Genomic DNA, 16,089 nt, shown 5'->3' on the forward strand with positions numbered 1-16,089 from the left:
TCTGCCAATGCCGTCTCCATTTCAGGTTGACGGCCTTTCCGTGGACCGGTAAAAGCCAACCTCGTTGCGGCGCACGCGAAGAGCTTCTCCGTTGGCCCCTCCAGCGACACACATTCTTTTCGTCTACTCCAAAGTCCCGCCCGGCTTGAACGTTGGAGGACGACTCCGCGGCTAGCACAACTTCCTTTTACAGTCGAACCTCGTTAATACGTACCCGCTTTAAGCGTACTAACGGTTAAAACGTAGTTGCAACGAATCCCCGACGAGTCTCAGCCTAATGCATTCGCTGACCGCTTAAGCCGTAGTGCTTCACCCTACGCCTACGGTTAGCCACGATAACGTTTTGTGCCATAAAATTTTACTGCGCCGCTGAACTTCCCGACGCCACAATGTGCCGCCAAAGGTTTTCAGTCTTTTCGGGAAGTGCATAGATCGGTCGATCACCGATTCCGACTTCCGCGCGATTGCGGCGATGCCTTTGCGGGTAAGCATCGGGAAAGAACGAAGGTGAGGCGGCTGCCACCGACGAACGCGCCAGCATGACTTATCGCCGACAACCTTATCACAATAAGTATCTTCAGATATCTGCTCGGGTACGCGTGCGGCGCAGCACTACTTTAAGCCTACTGCACGCTTTAATAGGCGACAACCTGAACGCGCTGGGCCGCCGATCGCTGCCGCCTCGTTGTGCGGGGCCGTGTTCAAGCGCACGCCGCTTCGTAGAAACGAAACCAGCTCGCTGTTGCGGAGTTGAGCGTTGCTGGTCGTGGGCGACGAGAAACCTCTATGCATAGACGCCGTCACGCTAAACGCACGCGTACGGTACAGCAAGCGTAGCGCTGTTGTAACCATACTGCACGCTTTTATTGGGCGACCACCCAAACGCACTTCCGTCCGCTGCCAGGACCGCTAGAGCGTCGCGCAGTGCGCATCGCTTGCAGGAAGTTCGTCATCGCCGCGTTAAACAAGCTCATCTGTGCTCATCGCTGCATCTGTGCACGGTCTGGAGCGAAGTGGGTACGAAGAACACTCCCACGACAAATGCGCGCGTGCGGTACAGCAAGCGGCCCGGCAGTGACGCCGTGAGCCGAGAAGGCGACGCGCTGCACGCAACTAGCCAGGAGACGATCGGCTCCACGCAGCCGTACCGCGTTTCACTGGAGCTGTGTCAGTTTTCATTTAGTAGCAGATCGCGGTACAGACGCACACACATATATCGCGGAAAGCCGACACTGTCCGTTCTGTCGCTACGTTGGTCACTGCGTATACCGGACCCTGTAATAGTTCCGAAATGCTCCTGCCACCGCGCGCTATCGGCACTATCGGACGGTCGTGCGAGAGTACCAGAATCTTTTCTCCAGTTTGGGAAAAAGAAAGAAAAGGCTTTGCAGTGGGTACTTTAGGCAATATTTACTGTGGCACTGTATTTCTGTGCTGGCGGCGATAGCGTATGCGAGGAGATGCAAATTTTTACTTTTCTGTGCTGGCGGCGATGGCGTATGCGAGGAGATGCAAATTTTTACTTGGTGGTAATGCGTACTACCGTTTAGTGCGTAGTTATGCGGCGTTGCCGGCAGGTACGCATTAACGAGGTTCTACTGTATACGCCGCACTATAATGGCTACGCTCGTTTGGCGCCATTGAGCTACGCCACACACAGCCCACTCGAAGCGAGACTCGAACTGACGAACGGCTCGCCTCAACACTAGCCACAAAGATAAAAATGGCGGCCTCACGTGCGTACTTAAGCCAGGTGTTAGCTCTGCTACTAACAGCTACAATACTAACTAGGTGGCGCTAGCTTTGCAACACATTTCTCGATGAAAAATGGCGCGTTTTTCAAAATCCTCGAATCTAAGCGAGCCCCACTTTGGCACATCGTTTTTCGAAAAAGCCATCGGCTTAGATTCGAATAAATACGGTAAGAACATCTGAAATTTTGAATGCTAAAAAGCTTCGCCTTCCGATTTTCGGACTTCTTGCCCAAATTTCGGGTCCAAAACAGCATTGAGCCCCCACCTCTGCCACATCTTTCATCTCCTGTTGGAACCAGCGTTTTCTTCGACTTAATACATTTGCGAACATAGCAGAGCTTGAAAGGCAGCTTTGCCGCTATACGGGGGTGTGATGAGGTGAAGCATATTGAAAATCTAGGGACCACTTCCAATCAGACGTTGACTGTGTCTTGGCAGAGTTCGACCGTAACGGAGCTTGAAAGGCAGCTTTGCCGCAATCTCGGGGTGTGATGAGGTGAAGCTATTGAAAATCTGAAGGGGTCACTTTCAATCGGGCGTTAACTACAGTAGAACCCCGCTGATACGTTTTGAAGGGACCGTAGGAAATAAACGTAAGAGACGGGAAACGTAACAGCCGAAAATAGGAAACACGGCAAAATATTTAGTGGTACAGAATTTTATTTCAATTCTTACAAGCAGCACGAAAATTGGCGCGCTCAGCCACGATCTAGCTCGATGGATAGAAACGCGGAGCTTAGGACGGCCTCATCCACAGAAATGTAATCAACGTATGTGATTTTTTTAACACCAACAGCTGTAGGCATGAAAGAACTAAGCACACGCAATCACGACCATGCGAGCTCCAACCAGCTCGAACTCCTCCCGTTCTCCTACAAATAACGATGATGATGAGTCTACACCAACGCGATGGCAGAAGTGAATGCCAATCTCGAAGGCCTTGCTTTCGCAAGCAATTACGTCATACACGCCATGTTCGTGCAATACAAATCTCAAAGGCTATGGTTTTGTCAATAGTAAATGCCAATCTCGAAGGCCTTGCTTTCGCGAGCGTACGTCATAGACGCCATCTTTGCAATTCGAATCTCGAAGGCCATGCTTTTGTTTGCATCAATTGAAAGATTCTGTTGCTTGCGCCTCTCATGCGGCTAATATTACGGTCAAACGAGGCCAAGCTGCGTGAAAATGCACCATGGCCGCTCTCTTTGGTAGTCACTCGGTCGGCTCCTAGCGCACTTCGCGACGTATCATACGGGAACGGTCCGACAGTTACGACGTAACAGCGGGGTTCCCCATACATTGTATCCTATAGGAGCTATGCCGGGACCGGCGGAAAACGACGTAACAGCCGGGAAAACGCAGCAGTGAGGAACGTAACAGCGGGGTTCTACTGTATTTGTTTTTGGGAAGTTCGAATAGTAAAATTCCAGTGCAAATCGAATCGAATAGCAAACACTATTCGAAAAATATTCGAAATTTCGAATATTCGCACACCCCTAGTTTTAAGTGAAATATCGGAGCAGATGATGAGCAGTCTTGGGATGATTAAGGCCCATTTGTTATCCAAAGCTGTTTGTCATACTGCACAATTTAAAACTGACAAGCTTTTTTTATCAATCAGCATTGAGCCTATGTCTGGCTTACAGTTCACGTTGGGAATAAGACGCATTTAGCATTTGCATGAATCTGTTTGTCGATTTACAAATGCAGAAATTAAATTTTTAATTGCAGTTATATGGCAGATTTTAGGCCCCAAACTGCCGGGTAACCCCTGAAGAATCTTTATTTCAGTGTGGCGGTGGCAGAATTCTGACTAGTAGTGCATGCAAACTCATCTTAAGATGCCTTTCATTTTGGTGGAACAGGTGCACAGCCGGACTACAGTCAAGCCTGGATAGAGTACTACAGGTCTTTAGGGATGTTCCGAGAAGCAGAGATGATTGAGCAACAGGCACGAGGCAACCAAACCCAGCAGGTAAGGAGGACGATTCGCTTGTCCAGCGCTAGCTGTGATGCCTGTTGGCTACATTGACAGCACTCCGTTGGCTATTGACGGCTCCTTACCTTTAGCCTGTGGGTGTGCATGGTTGGGCTGTGCTGCACATTTTGCATGTCCCACACTTAAAGGTGGCAGGGGCGATGCACTTTTCACATGGCTTTATTGTGCTCTAGCGTATGTTTCTCTGCCATGCTTTATGTTGGTGAGTGGTAACGCGTCAGCTTCAGTGTAATTTGGCTTTGCATGCTATATGTGGTTGACGAATACTGCTGCTTTTACATGTGCTTCTTGTTGTCTCTTCTTCCATCAATTTACGACTCTGCACATCTGTCCTTGTTTTCCCCTTCTCTAGAAGTCTACTGAACAGTTCAATAAGGCAAGTATTTCTCTCTGCTGCATGTGATGCTGTGTGAGGGCAAAACTACATCTATTAAGAGCTGTCCGAATGGCAAACTGGTAGTGTGCCAAGCAGTTACAAAGAACTGCTTCTACCAAATGTGACATTCAAAGTGTCTTAATAGATGTAGTGCAGATGGCAGTGCTGAACCTTCGCTGCTGTAACATTGCTTTGAGCTGTAATATCCTAAGAATTTAGAACCCTGGAACTATGCACCCCTAGGAAGACATTTAAATACGGGTTACATGTGCTGTCAACTTCAAATGATAGTCCTGAAGGGACTGATAAAATCTAATAAATAAGCGTCGTGAAAAAAAAAAAAACACATCACTCACTCATTTCTCACTTTCTGGCTGAATTTTATACATCCCCTGCTCAAAGAAGCACACATAGGGTTCCAATTTAGGACATTCACATCAAAATGTCATTGGGGTGCTAAACTACGTATAAATATAACTCACCGGAATTGAGCATGAAACCATTGTTTTCAAGAAAGTGCAACTTTTCAAAAATGCCATAGCATTTTTGAAAAGTTGCATCAAATGCCAAACTGCCAAGTTGGTAACTGCAATGATGCTGACCAGGCCAGCTCAGACTGTTTTAAGAGCATAGTTGTGTTTTCTTGTTAGATTTGCACTGCTTGAATCTTCAAATTTAACTTTTTTGAAATTACACTTTTTTTATTGAGATAAATGCTATAATTCATTTCGAGCTACCATTTTCGTGCTAATATCTTACTGGAGCTGGTCGTAAGTCTTCTATATTCCTCAGTCATAGTTCCCCATGTTCTGTAACGTAGGATGCTCAATTGCATGTAAGATTGCCGACAGCTTAATCTCGAGGTCAATATAACGAAAGTTCAAACAATATAGATGTAGTGGTTGCCAGCCAGGATCTTCGGTTTTGATTGAATTAGCAGGCCTGCCCTTTCCTGTAACTTATTTGCAGCTCCTTCTGTGTGTAATGTCTGTGTGATAGTTATGTGCAGGAATGTTTAGCTGTCATCATTCTTTTGCATTGCTGAAGTTGTGCATCTTTTGACTGCTGTACTCATGCAGTAGCTGCGAGTGTAGAAGTGCATTAGATATAAGTTTGTCTTGCTTTTTGTCTAAAGTCAGCGGCACAGGATCTTTCCCTTCTGTGCATGTGTGTGTCGCATGCTTCACAGAGCCCCTTTCCTCTGCACAATTCATCCTCCTGCATGCACTGAACACCATATGCATGACTCTAGTGCTACTCATGAATGTCTTTTTGGACACCTTTTTTGTCTTGATGCTTTGCTTGCCCGTCTGCAGGAGGGCTTGGTACAGCTATCTGCTTCGGGTACTGAATCATTGCGTGCACGTGCGTGCACGCTTTTGTGGTGAGCAGTCTTCATGGCCGCACTGGCAGAAATGTATGAAGCTACTATCACCTGTAATTTTCTTTGCATTTTGCCTAGAAGTTCCTCAGGTATGCTTATAGACATGTGGCATGCAGATTCAGAACCCCTATTAGTATCTTTTCACTTGCTTTGATTGGGGATCAGCGAATAGTAAATTTGGGGTTCGAAGCGAATAGTGATTTTATCGAATAATTTCGAATCGAATGTCTTGAATAGCATATACTACATATTATAAAAGAGAATGGGTATTCTTGCATGACCCAACATACTTGCACAATATTTTAATGAATTAGAAGTAGGCACATGGGAATGTCACTCCTTGGTTCGAAGTGAAGATAAGCAACTTTCAAAAGGTGGCAATATTTGAATAGCAGTAGGGTGCAAGTTACAAGTGGTTAAATATGTTTTAAAATTCATTATACTTGCTGTATATAAGCCCTTATTACAAGCTTTCGAACTTCAAAAAATACTTAATCAAGGTGAAGGTAATATGTACATTTAACCTTGAAGTGTGGCTTTGCGGCAGTGCGAATTTCTCCTGGATAGGTGGTTTCACAGCATAGCGCCCCATCCTGCTGGAGCCACCTTTACAGGGTGGTTGCATGTGGTCAGTATGGATATATTCGTTCATTTTGAACAATGCCTTCTCTGGGTGTCGGGCTCTCCCATGCGATCTAAGCCAGGATCCACACGTCTGCGGCAGTAACTTCACCTCTCGATCCGTGCAAATACGTGCCCGTATTTGCACGGATCAATGATCATTCTCTGATCCATGCACTCACTCAACCTGCGGAGTGCACTGCCGTTGCCACAGATCTACTAGAGTTCAGGAAAAGCAGGACAGAGGAGGCTAACACCTGATTGCCCATAGCTGCCTTGTTACAAGATTCTTTTGTTGCGAATAATTTGATAATGCTGTCGCCTAAACACTAACAAAATGAATGAACTTGGTTGTGTGGCTGCAGGGACAGCAAGGTGCATTCCCTCCGGGTGGCAGTGGTCCGGCGGGCCAGCAGCAACCAGGACAGGCTGCTGGTGCAGCACCAGGCCAACCAGGGGCTGCAGGCGCCCCTCCACCTGCGCAGGGCTACCCCTACTCAGGGCAGCAAGGGCCCCCAGCAGGTGCTCCCCTGCTGGTCAGCCCTCATATGGGGCCCCCCTGGTGGAGCTGCAGCTGCCACAGCTCAGTACCCCGGTTACAGCTATCCAGGCTATGGGGGTGCTCCGCAGTAATCTCTACGATGACTGGTGAGTTTCCCTCCTCTCTGTGTTGCTCACTTGTGCAATCATTTTGTAATGAGTGCTAGCCTCTTCATTGCTGCTCATTGCAACTGTTAAAGCAGTCCACAAAGCAACAACTGCTTTGTGCCTGCTGAAAGGTTGCCTACACTGTCCACTGAAGGGGGAACCTCCATGCTCTTGAACTGCTTTATTTTACAGTTTGACAAATCTGGTACCACTTATGACATGTAGTAAGCTTCCATAAGTCATACGAGGGCAACTAATAGTAAGCACTGCAAAGTTATGTGAAGGCTCCACTCTGAGAAAGAAATGTTAGCTTTTTTAGATGCGAAGTATCTCTTGCTCGGGGGTATGTAAGGCGGCGTGGTAATCTGCACGCAGCGTTGATGTCCGCACTCACACTGCATGCGCGACTCTCCTCCTTCCGCAGCATGAGGCTGTGTTTGGAGTCAATTTTTTTTCCCCTAGAAGAGGTGCATGTTGGGGGGTCGACTTATACAGTCTAACCCACTTATAACGATCCCACATATAACGATCTATCGGTTATAACGACCGTATTCGGGTGCACTTAATATTTTCCTATGCTAACCATTGAAGCCGCGTCCAGATATAGCGAACATTTTTCAAAGCCTCCTACTTTTACAACGAACACTTCAGACACGGTCGCGGAAAAAGGGGCATACGAAGCGAAAAAAAGTTAAAACATGCCTTCTAAAGCGTGACAGAGGCGCGCGCTCGCGCGTGCCCGCTCCAGTTTACTCGCAACTAAGATACCCACGATCGGCGAGCACCGCACGCAGATTTCGGACGCTGCGAGCGACGTCACACACTTTCCAGGCGTTTCTTCAGTGGCAGAATGGCAGTGAGGAAGAAAAAAAAATAGTAGGCAGCATGAAGCCTTGCGGTCAGCTTTCGCACGGTAACCTATCCTGACGCCGTTCTCTGCAGCTACGACCGCCTGCGATGAACCAAACAATGCCTTGGAACGCAAGAAGGCATAAATGCAAGAAGTGATAACCGCGATAACTTTCCATCGCAAAAAGGTTCACTGCGTCCCTACACTCGCCGACGCCACAATGTGCCGCAGAAGGTCGTCCGTTTTCGGTAACGGCAGAGACCGGTCGATCGGTGATTACGACTTCCGCGCGATTGCGGCGATTCCTTCGCGGATAAGCATCAGAAAAGATCGAAGGCGAGGTGGCGGCCGTCAATGAACGTGCCATTATGCCTTATAGCCGACAACCTTATCACAGTCATCTGTAGATATCTGCTCAGCTGCGCGTGTGGCGTACACCGTACACTGCGGATTGACGGCGGTACGGGCGCGCCATGCTTACCGCCACGTCGTGCGAGACCGCTTTAAAGTGCGCGTCACTTTGTAGAAACGAAAGTAGCTCGCTGTTGAGCGGCGCGGGCACTGAGAACCGTCGATGCACTGATAGCAAGCGTACATACTGCGTGTTTGACTAGGTGACAACTGAAGTGCACTGCGCAACGTTGTGCAGGGCCGCGAGAGCATCGCGAAGAAGTAGAGTGCGCGTTGCTTGGAAAATGCTTGTTTTCGCTGCGTTGAACGAAGAGGCTACTCGCCGCACCCGTGCACGGTCCTGAGTGAAGCTGGCACGAAGAACGTACAAACGCGCGCATACGGCATACAGCAAGCGGCCCGGCAGAGACTCCGCGACCCTAGTAGGCGACGCGCTGCACGCAACTAGCCAGGGATGATCGGCTCCACGTCGCGGTACCGCGCTTCGGTGAAACGATGTCAGCTCATTGCAAAGGCGGTTAATTCACTCGTGAGCACGCAGCCGGCGTCACTTCACGACGCGAAAAGGCTTAGCTCGTCACCGAAGGGGTGTTAGCACTTTATTAAAAGTGCACAAAGGAAAAAAAAAACGGCTTGGCCGCTAAGCGCACGTTTTTAAGGGAGAGTCCATATACAACGAACTATGATATAACGACCACTTTTCGCAATACTTTCAAGTTCGTTATAAACGGGTTCGACTGTAATCGGCAATATATGGTAATAGAGTAGAATCTCGTTAATTCGAAAATTTGGATAATTCGTCATTCTCACACCCTCCCTTCAAAAATGTTCATAGCCCAATGGCAACAAACATTCGCTAATTCGACGCAAAATTGCACGCGCACTGGTTAATTCGGACTGGAGGGAAGCCAAAGACTGCGAAACTGAAACTGCATCTCGGAGGCCATGATGTTTATCGCATTGCATTTTCTTTGCCACACATGTGCAAACTTAAGGTCTCAGAGATGGGCTCCGGCAGCAACGTTGCGCTGTTGATGCCGATCGCGGAAGCCAAGGACAACGCATTTTTTTTTTTTTTCGAAAACTTATGAAAGGGGGCGCAAGGTGGCATTTTGGAGCATGCATTCTTTTCATTTGTAATTGAAGGCTAGGATGCAGAATTTTTTTGCGACCACCTGATGCGAAGGGAAAGCCACAGTTTCATTATCATCATCGGCGGAGAGCGTATAACAAAGGAACAGGGCCTCCGATGGATAGCGTGCGGACTTGCAGACGTCGGTCGTGCTTTTTTCCCCTCTTCGGTGCATTGTTCGTCTTACCGGAAGTGTCTGTGCGCGAGGTGGTGTGATATATCACCCTGCCATGATGTCAGAACCGGCGAAACGCGCGAACTACGCTGCGAAGGACTTGGCAACTAAAGTGAAAATATACTAAAGGCACTCAAAGACGGTGCTTCCAGAGAATAGGTGATGTGTCAGTTCGACGTACGTGAAAAACGAGGCTGAAATAATAGAAGCGTTTGAGGGCGAGAAATTTCACGCCAGACGAAAGCGATTGCGCACTGCAGCCTACCCACAACTGGAGGAAGTGCTGTTGCAGTGAATCTTTACTGTACACGAGTCGAAGCTGCCGTTGAGTGGACCACTTATATGCATGCAAGCAGGGAGGTACGCTCTACGAATGAACATAGATTCCTTCAAGGCATCTGTGAGACGGATGTGGCGCCCTCGGTGAGACTGATGAGGCATCCGACCAAGACTCGTGCGATGAACTACGCCCGGTGCGTCATACCACAAAAGAAGCCGCGGATGCTCTCGTCATTCTAGAGGAGTTTTGTTACCATGTCCCAGGCAATACTCTTGCGCTAGAGGGTTTGTCACATGCCCGCAAACTAGTCCTTGCCGCCCAGCTGTCCACAAAAAAAAACAAACAAAAAAAACAAGCATCACGTACTACTTCTCAAAGTAAAGGTATGCGATAAAGGAATTGAAAATGTGCGGTTTTGTTATGCATTCGTTAATGCGACATTTGGATAAATCAGACATTTTTTTTTCACTCCCTTGAGATCCGAATTAACGAGGTTTTACTGTAATAGCATGACTGGCACGAGAGGCGACTAGAAATCAAAAAGTGGATAGCGAGGGCAAAGGCATTTTTGTTAAAGAATCTCAAGTTGACAGGATCATATTTGCCGTGAATAAGTTGTATTTTGTGGGAACAGGCACTTCAATTTTTGGTTACAATATGATGATTTGCTTTGTAAATCCCACAATTAAGAAAAAAAAACTTGTTGCTAACAAGAGTATCAAACGTTAAGTACCATAAAAGCTCCATATTGTATTGGGTGAATTGCATATTTAAGCACATAACGATGCTTCAGATATGAAACATTCACGAAAATGTTTGGTGCAGGGTCCCCCCCTCAAGAAGTGTGTATGGATGCAGTAAACTTAATTCATTTGAATTTCCTGGCCTACTAAAATTGGAATTCTTCGGGTCGTACTGTAGTCGCTTCAAAATATGAATTGTGACAAAAAAAAAAAACTGGAAGATCTCAAGTCTTTATTAGCCATACCAACTTTTTGCTCTTCTACGTTAAGTGCCAAGAGCAGTTTTCAGAATGGGTGGTCCCCCCTTCATGAGCAGAAGTTAATGCCATCGTTAAAGAGTAACTTGGCATGTAGTTGGCATTTCAATGCATGTTTAGATAAAAGTTTTGTGTTAGCAACTGAAGCACGAAGGGGTGCTGCACTTGAGGTGAGTGTTCAGGTGAGTTTAGTTTGCCCTCTCTGTTGTTGCTCCATGAGTGTAGTGTAAAGGTGTAAATCACTCAGGTCACCTTGTGTGTTGTGTTGTCTTTTTTCTCCCCCCTTGTATCTCTTGCAGATTTTGAGCTGTCTGCCCTAGAAGTGTGCTACTACTACCCTCTTGCCTACTTGCCCTTGGTCCTCTTGATGATCATGATCTTGATGGTCGGGATGATGCTTGGGGAATGTTCACGCTCCGGGGCGGTGTGGCACAATGCAGAGCAGGCCCCTGAGATGAGAGTGATAAATAACATAACAGAAATCGTTGCTATCAAGAAATTGGCTCCTCTGCTGCCGGATTGCTTTTTGTGCTGTTCACCACACCCTTAGTGCACAGCTCCAATGGCCTCATTTGTTTTTAGTTCTCGCCATCATGGGGGGATCCTAAGGTTTGGGCGCAGGAGAACAGGTAGGCACGTAGTGGGCAACACAGCAGCAGACACATTCCGACATGCTGCTCTTGAAGGGCGAGTGATTGTGACTTCCTTCGACGGTGTCTCGGTGCAGACAAAGTATGATTGTGTAACACTGCACGTGCACATTAAATTCACATCTGGCATGTCATTTTTTTTTTTTTTTAATGCTCACACCACTATTCTAAATGTTGAAGTAACACTTGCTTTTTTTGAGGCAACACGATAGTTAAGCCATCCTCTGTTCATTACCTATTCGCACAGTTTTATTGTACAGTTCATAGACTCTCTGCGCCATCTCACATTTAATTTCGCCACGTAACTAAAATGGCCATTGGGGTTTTCTTTTCTCCCCTTCCTTATGCTCCTGTTCCCATTTTTGTACTCTGTGGAATAAACTTGTATGTGAGAAGTGCTTTTTTTCTCTGCAGCAGTGTGCATGTGTGTGTGCTGTTTTTGGGATATGGGCACCAAAGTGGAATGAAGGGGAAACTACCTGTGGAACTGACCTATTATACCTTGAGTGTTGAAACTGCAGGATCATTAATGTGTGCAGTACAGATCGATTTTTGCCAGACATTTATAAAGTTGAGGCACACTTACCTGTAATTTATCTGGAGTGATAACGGGGGTTTTCTGTGTAGTGACAATGTTCAGGTAGGTTGGGCTCTGGGTCCATGTTTCTCTGAAACATCTGCTCTGTTGGAGGGAGAAAGGGGGTTGGGGGTGTTGTGACACTGCATAAAGACCATTGGTGTGGTTTGGGTGATCTGTTTGGGAATGAACTCCATTGGATGCAAATTCTTCATGGCAAGCACTTGCTCTTCTCATTCTGATGCGGCTTGCATTCACGTTTCCGTCTTATGTTCTAGGGGGTGCCATTCACTCTTCTCCTTCGCAAGGAACCCTCGCAAAATAGCACAATCAGGTGATACGTCCCTCCTGGGCCACTGCTCTGCCGTCTGTGACCAGATATTTTTTTTTCCACTTGCGTGCCATTGCCGCTAACGTGATTGCTCTTTGATGCACATGAATACCTTTTTGAAGTGCTATTTATATATTTTACCATTCCGTGCAGCAAATTCTAAAGTAGTGCACTCAATATTCCTGAAAAATTGCGTTGATGAGAGCTTTTACGTGAATTCTTGGCCCTGTTCTGAATGACGTGCAGTGCTTTATTGTTTTGCCCATCAATGCAGTGCATTAGTTGAGGTACTGTGCTTAAAACGGTTGCAATTTTTGCGTGGGTTCAGTGAGTCTTTGGCCTTTTTCTTCGTGCTTTGCTACATTACCTTCTCTAATGATCTTTTGATATTTTAGTCCGATGCTTCCAATCCTTCAAAAGCTCAGATTTCGTTGAATACATTTTTGCGATGGGTTTGGTTTTGTGGGGGGCAGTCCTAACGTCAGTATTTTCGGTGCAATACATTGGAAGACAGTATTAGGGCGTGCGCGTGTTTTACTTACACATTTGCAACAGTAAATTCAAAGGTGGCTGTGAAGTTTCACGTTCAAGTTGTGATGTCCTGGTCAGTACCTACTATGTAATTTCAATGTTATAAGCAGACTGGATGCTGTTTCAGCAGTTGTCGTGTTTCAAGTTAATCTAATTGTATCAACTGCAGTGCTTATCGTTGCCGAGCAGGTTTTAGTTAGTCATGGCTTCACTTATAATTGCATTATTGATTGCATCCACATTCTACATAAAAGTTTAAAAATGTTGTGAATCTCGTTAAGGCAAAATGTAAAGTTAATTGTCCCTTTCACTTCACAAAGGTGTTCTTTATGCTTAAAAAAAGTGCTTTACAGTCGAACTCTCTTATGTCAGTGACGTGTGGCATATTGATATTCAAGTTGCGTAAAAGTGCCCGAGGCGTAGTGCTCTTTTTGAGAACTAGTTTAGCCCATTGGCTACCGCCAGACACCTTTGTGCAAAAAAAAAAAAGAAATCGCAGTGGTGATAAAGGACAAGTTTAAGGGGGAGACAATAAGGAAGCTCTGTCCACCTTCTCGGAGTACGTGTGAATCTCTGAGAAACTGGAGTATTTCTGGGACACCGTCCAAACTTGCGCTAGCCCTGTGCAAGTGCCCAGTTTCACGCCAGCGTCTAGACATGTTTGCTGTCACAGGCAGCAAGAAAATATTAAAGCAGGGGATGTTAATGGCACGCAATTTTACGTTTAAATCATTCTGGTGGGCGTTTTAAGTTTTACTGAGTTCGACTGTATATGCACGTGCTCGTACTGCAGTTATCAGCATTCTCATATGGCCATGCTCAACCCGTTGTCGTTGTGTTAGTGTGATGAATAGGTGTGCATCGTTGTGATGGCTTAAATGCCAGAGTGCTGATGCTCTGGTGATGTAGTAAGTTGGAAAAGGCTGTCGAGTCTGTCTCTCTGGTTCTTGTAAATGTGCTGCTAGAACTGCAGTGACATACCCGTGCTACGGGCACAGAAAATGGCATTGACTTCCTAATTCTTTGAGATTTAAGTTGAGCTGCGTGATGCCATATGGGGAAACCTTGTCGTTTGCCCTAATGTCATTTTCTACTTGAGGCGCTCACCAATACTCATTGGACTGTGGAATACGTCCTCAATGCTATGGGGTACGGGGTGCAGTATAAGAAGCACTTGAAATAGCATCTATCAAACAGGTTTCGTACGTCACTTCCGACAGCTCAGTTGAGCATTGCAATCACTTTGCCATGACGGGCGCCATGTTGCTTCTGGGCTTAAGATTAAACACGCAAAGGCCGAAGTTTCTATGGTTGTTTGCAATGTTGTTTGAAGAGAGCAACAAACACTATGTAATGGCACCATAGTGCGCTTATTTCTATATTTCAATAGCCTTGATTTCACATCACTTTCTATATGCTTGTTTATTTTATTTATTCTTTTTTTTTTGTATTGAATTGCTCACTTCAAAAAGCCACTCAACATACCAGGTCACATGACATTGGAATGTCTGGTAGCTCAGTCAAGAATGTCATTCAGGAATATGAATAGGCCTTCATTACTGGGTGTTATTTCTTGTGCCCGTGTGGCACGGGTATTAGCCAAAGCATGAGGAATTTTAGCAACCTAGTTTTGTGTAGGAATACATATAGTAATTTCACCTGAGCACTAGGAACTTCATTTTGTTTGTGTGTACTCTTCCGCTTTTTCTGTTGTGTCCTGCCTGGTGTGCGATATAAAATTCGCCTTTTTTTTCTGATAACCACTTGTAGGTTTTAGCTCAGTTGGTAGTATGAAGCTCCACCTCATTTTTCTCTGCCAAGGAACAGCATTTGATCATATTTGATGCATGAATTGTCCATGCTCACAATGATGTTCATGAAAGCCTGCACCATCAAGCTTGAAGGACCCCTGACAGCGAACTTTTTGTAGCTTTGTGTCTGGTAATTGCAAAACTGAATTGTAAATGCTAACGTATCGTATAATTTATGCTAGCGTCGTTAATTGTGACCAATTTTGCGTCTAAACGCCCGCCTAAAACCATAAACTAGTGCGCCACAGTGGGGGAGCACCTAAGATCACGTGCACTCAAGCTTTGGTGTCGTTGAAAGCAGTTTTAAAACCATAAGAAACCAGCGCACCACAGTGGGGGGCGCTAGTTTCACGCAGTGAAGAGTGAAACGATGTGGGTGCTTCGGTATGTCTAGCCTGTTTAGCACGTCTAGCCTGTTTAGCACGTGTCCCCTCAGAGAACAGCAAAAAGCATTCCTGGCCTAGAACTACCGTAAAAACCGGAACATAAGTCGGACCCTCTACTTATAACTACTGAAAATCGGAAAAAAAAAAAGTACATGGAATAGACAAAGTATCGGAAGGCGCGCGCCTTTACCGTGTAACAAACGCAATTTCAAATGATGCACAGTGAAAATGCCATTTATTTACACGCAAGTTCCACATGGCAGAAAGCCAAAAGATGGGCTCAAGCATTAGCTTCATAAAACTTCACAACAGTCTTGACAGCATTAATTTGGATACACTTTGAGGTCAGGTAGCAATCGCGACGAGAGCGCGGCTCTCTGTTGAACTGTGCAACCTTCGTTTCCACCTCTGATACACTGCGGTATGGCACCGAAACAGTTTTTCTGATCGCTGTCTGCGGTGTTTGTGGTGCACTCGATCTGCCCGCTGATCATAGCCATATTGCCACTGTAACCAGAGCTGCCGGCATCGCAGGAAGCAACAAAGAAACTATACGGCAAGATTGGAAGGAGAGAACACCATGCCAGATAAACTTCAGTTATTGTTTGTGACTCACAGCTCTGCTCGGTCACGTGTGCTAGCATCCCAACACACCTTTCACACGCTTCAGACCAGATTTCTTCGTGCCTTCGCGAACTCGATCCCCGTTTCTTGAATGCTACGGTAAACTGTCTTCGGCCACCAGTCGAGGAAAAAAAAAAAGCACCTTAGCCCAAATAGTCACAAGACTGCAACAAAAACGCAAAATGAATTGCCACGCAAGGCTGGTGGTAAACAAAGCGATGCCGATTGCGATGGCAATGGATGTGGTTGCCCATAGTGGCCAGACTTGCCAAGTTTTTCTGCCAATGACCGGTATATAAGACGGGGCCGACTTTTTAGGGCTGTTTTTTTTTTCTGAAAAAAATTCGACCTATATTCCGGTTTTTACGGTACCTTGAGAGCCGCACGACAAGAGTGAGAAGGGCGAGGAACGATAGCCCTCGCCGCGTGCCAATCGTGGTATTGTGTGTGCCTCGAAATCTTCTGTGACGTGGACAATCTCTTCACTCGTGGAATGTCACAGGGGACCGGGATCAACTCATACCAGTGGCTATGTCGCAAGGTGCTGCC

The 16,089-nt window shown here is 46.3% G+C and overlaps 1 pseudogene; it reads left to right on the top strand.

The window, feature by feature from the left end:
* Positions 1 to 11,180, top strand: part of LOC119378535 (far upstream element-binding protein 1-like) — a 41,208-nt pseudogene extending 30,028 nt beyond the window's left edge.
* The last annotated feature ends 4,909 nt before the right edge of the window (positions 11,181 to 16,089 follow it).

Source organism: Rhipicephalus sanguineus, unplaced genomic scaffold (genome assembly GCF_013339695.2).
Source record: "Rhipicephalus sanguineus isolate Rsan-2018 unplaced genomic scaffold, BIME_Rsan_1.4 Seq861, whole genome shotgun sequence".
In the NCBI taxonomy this organism is placed as follows: Eukaryota; Metazoa; Arthropoda; class Arachnida; order Ixodida; family Ixodidae; genus Rhipicephalus; species Rhipicephalus sanguineus.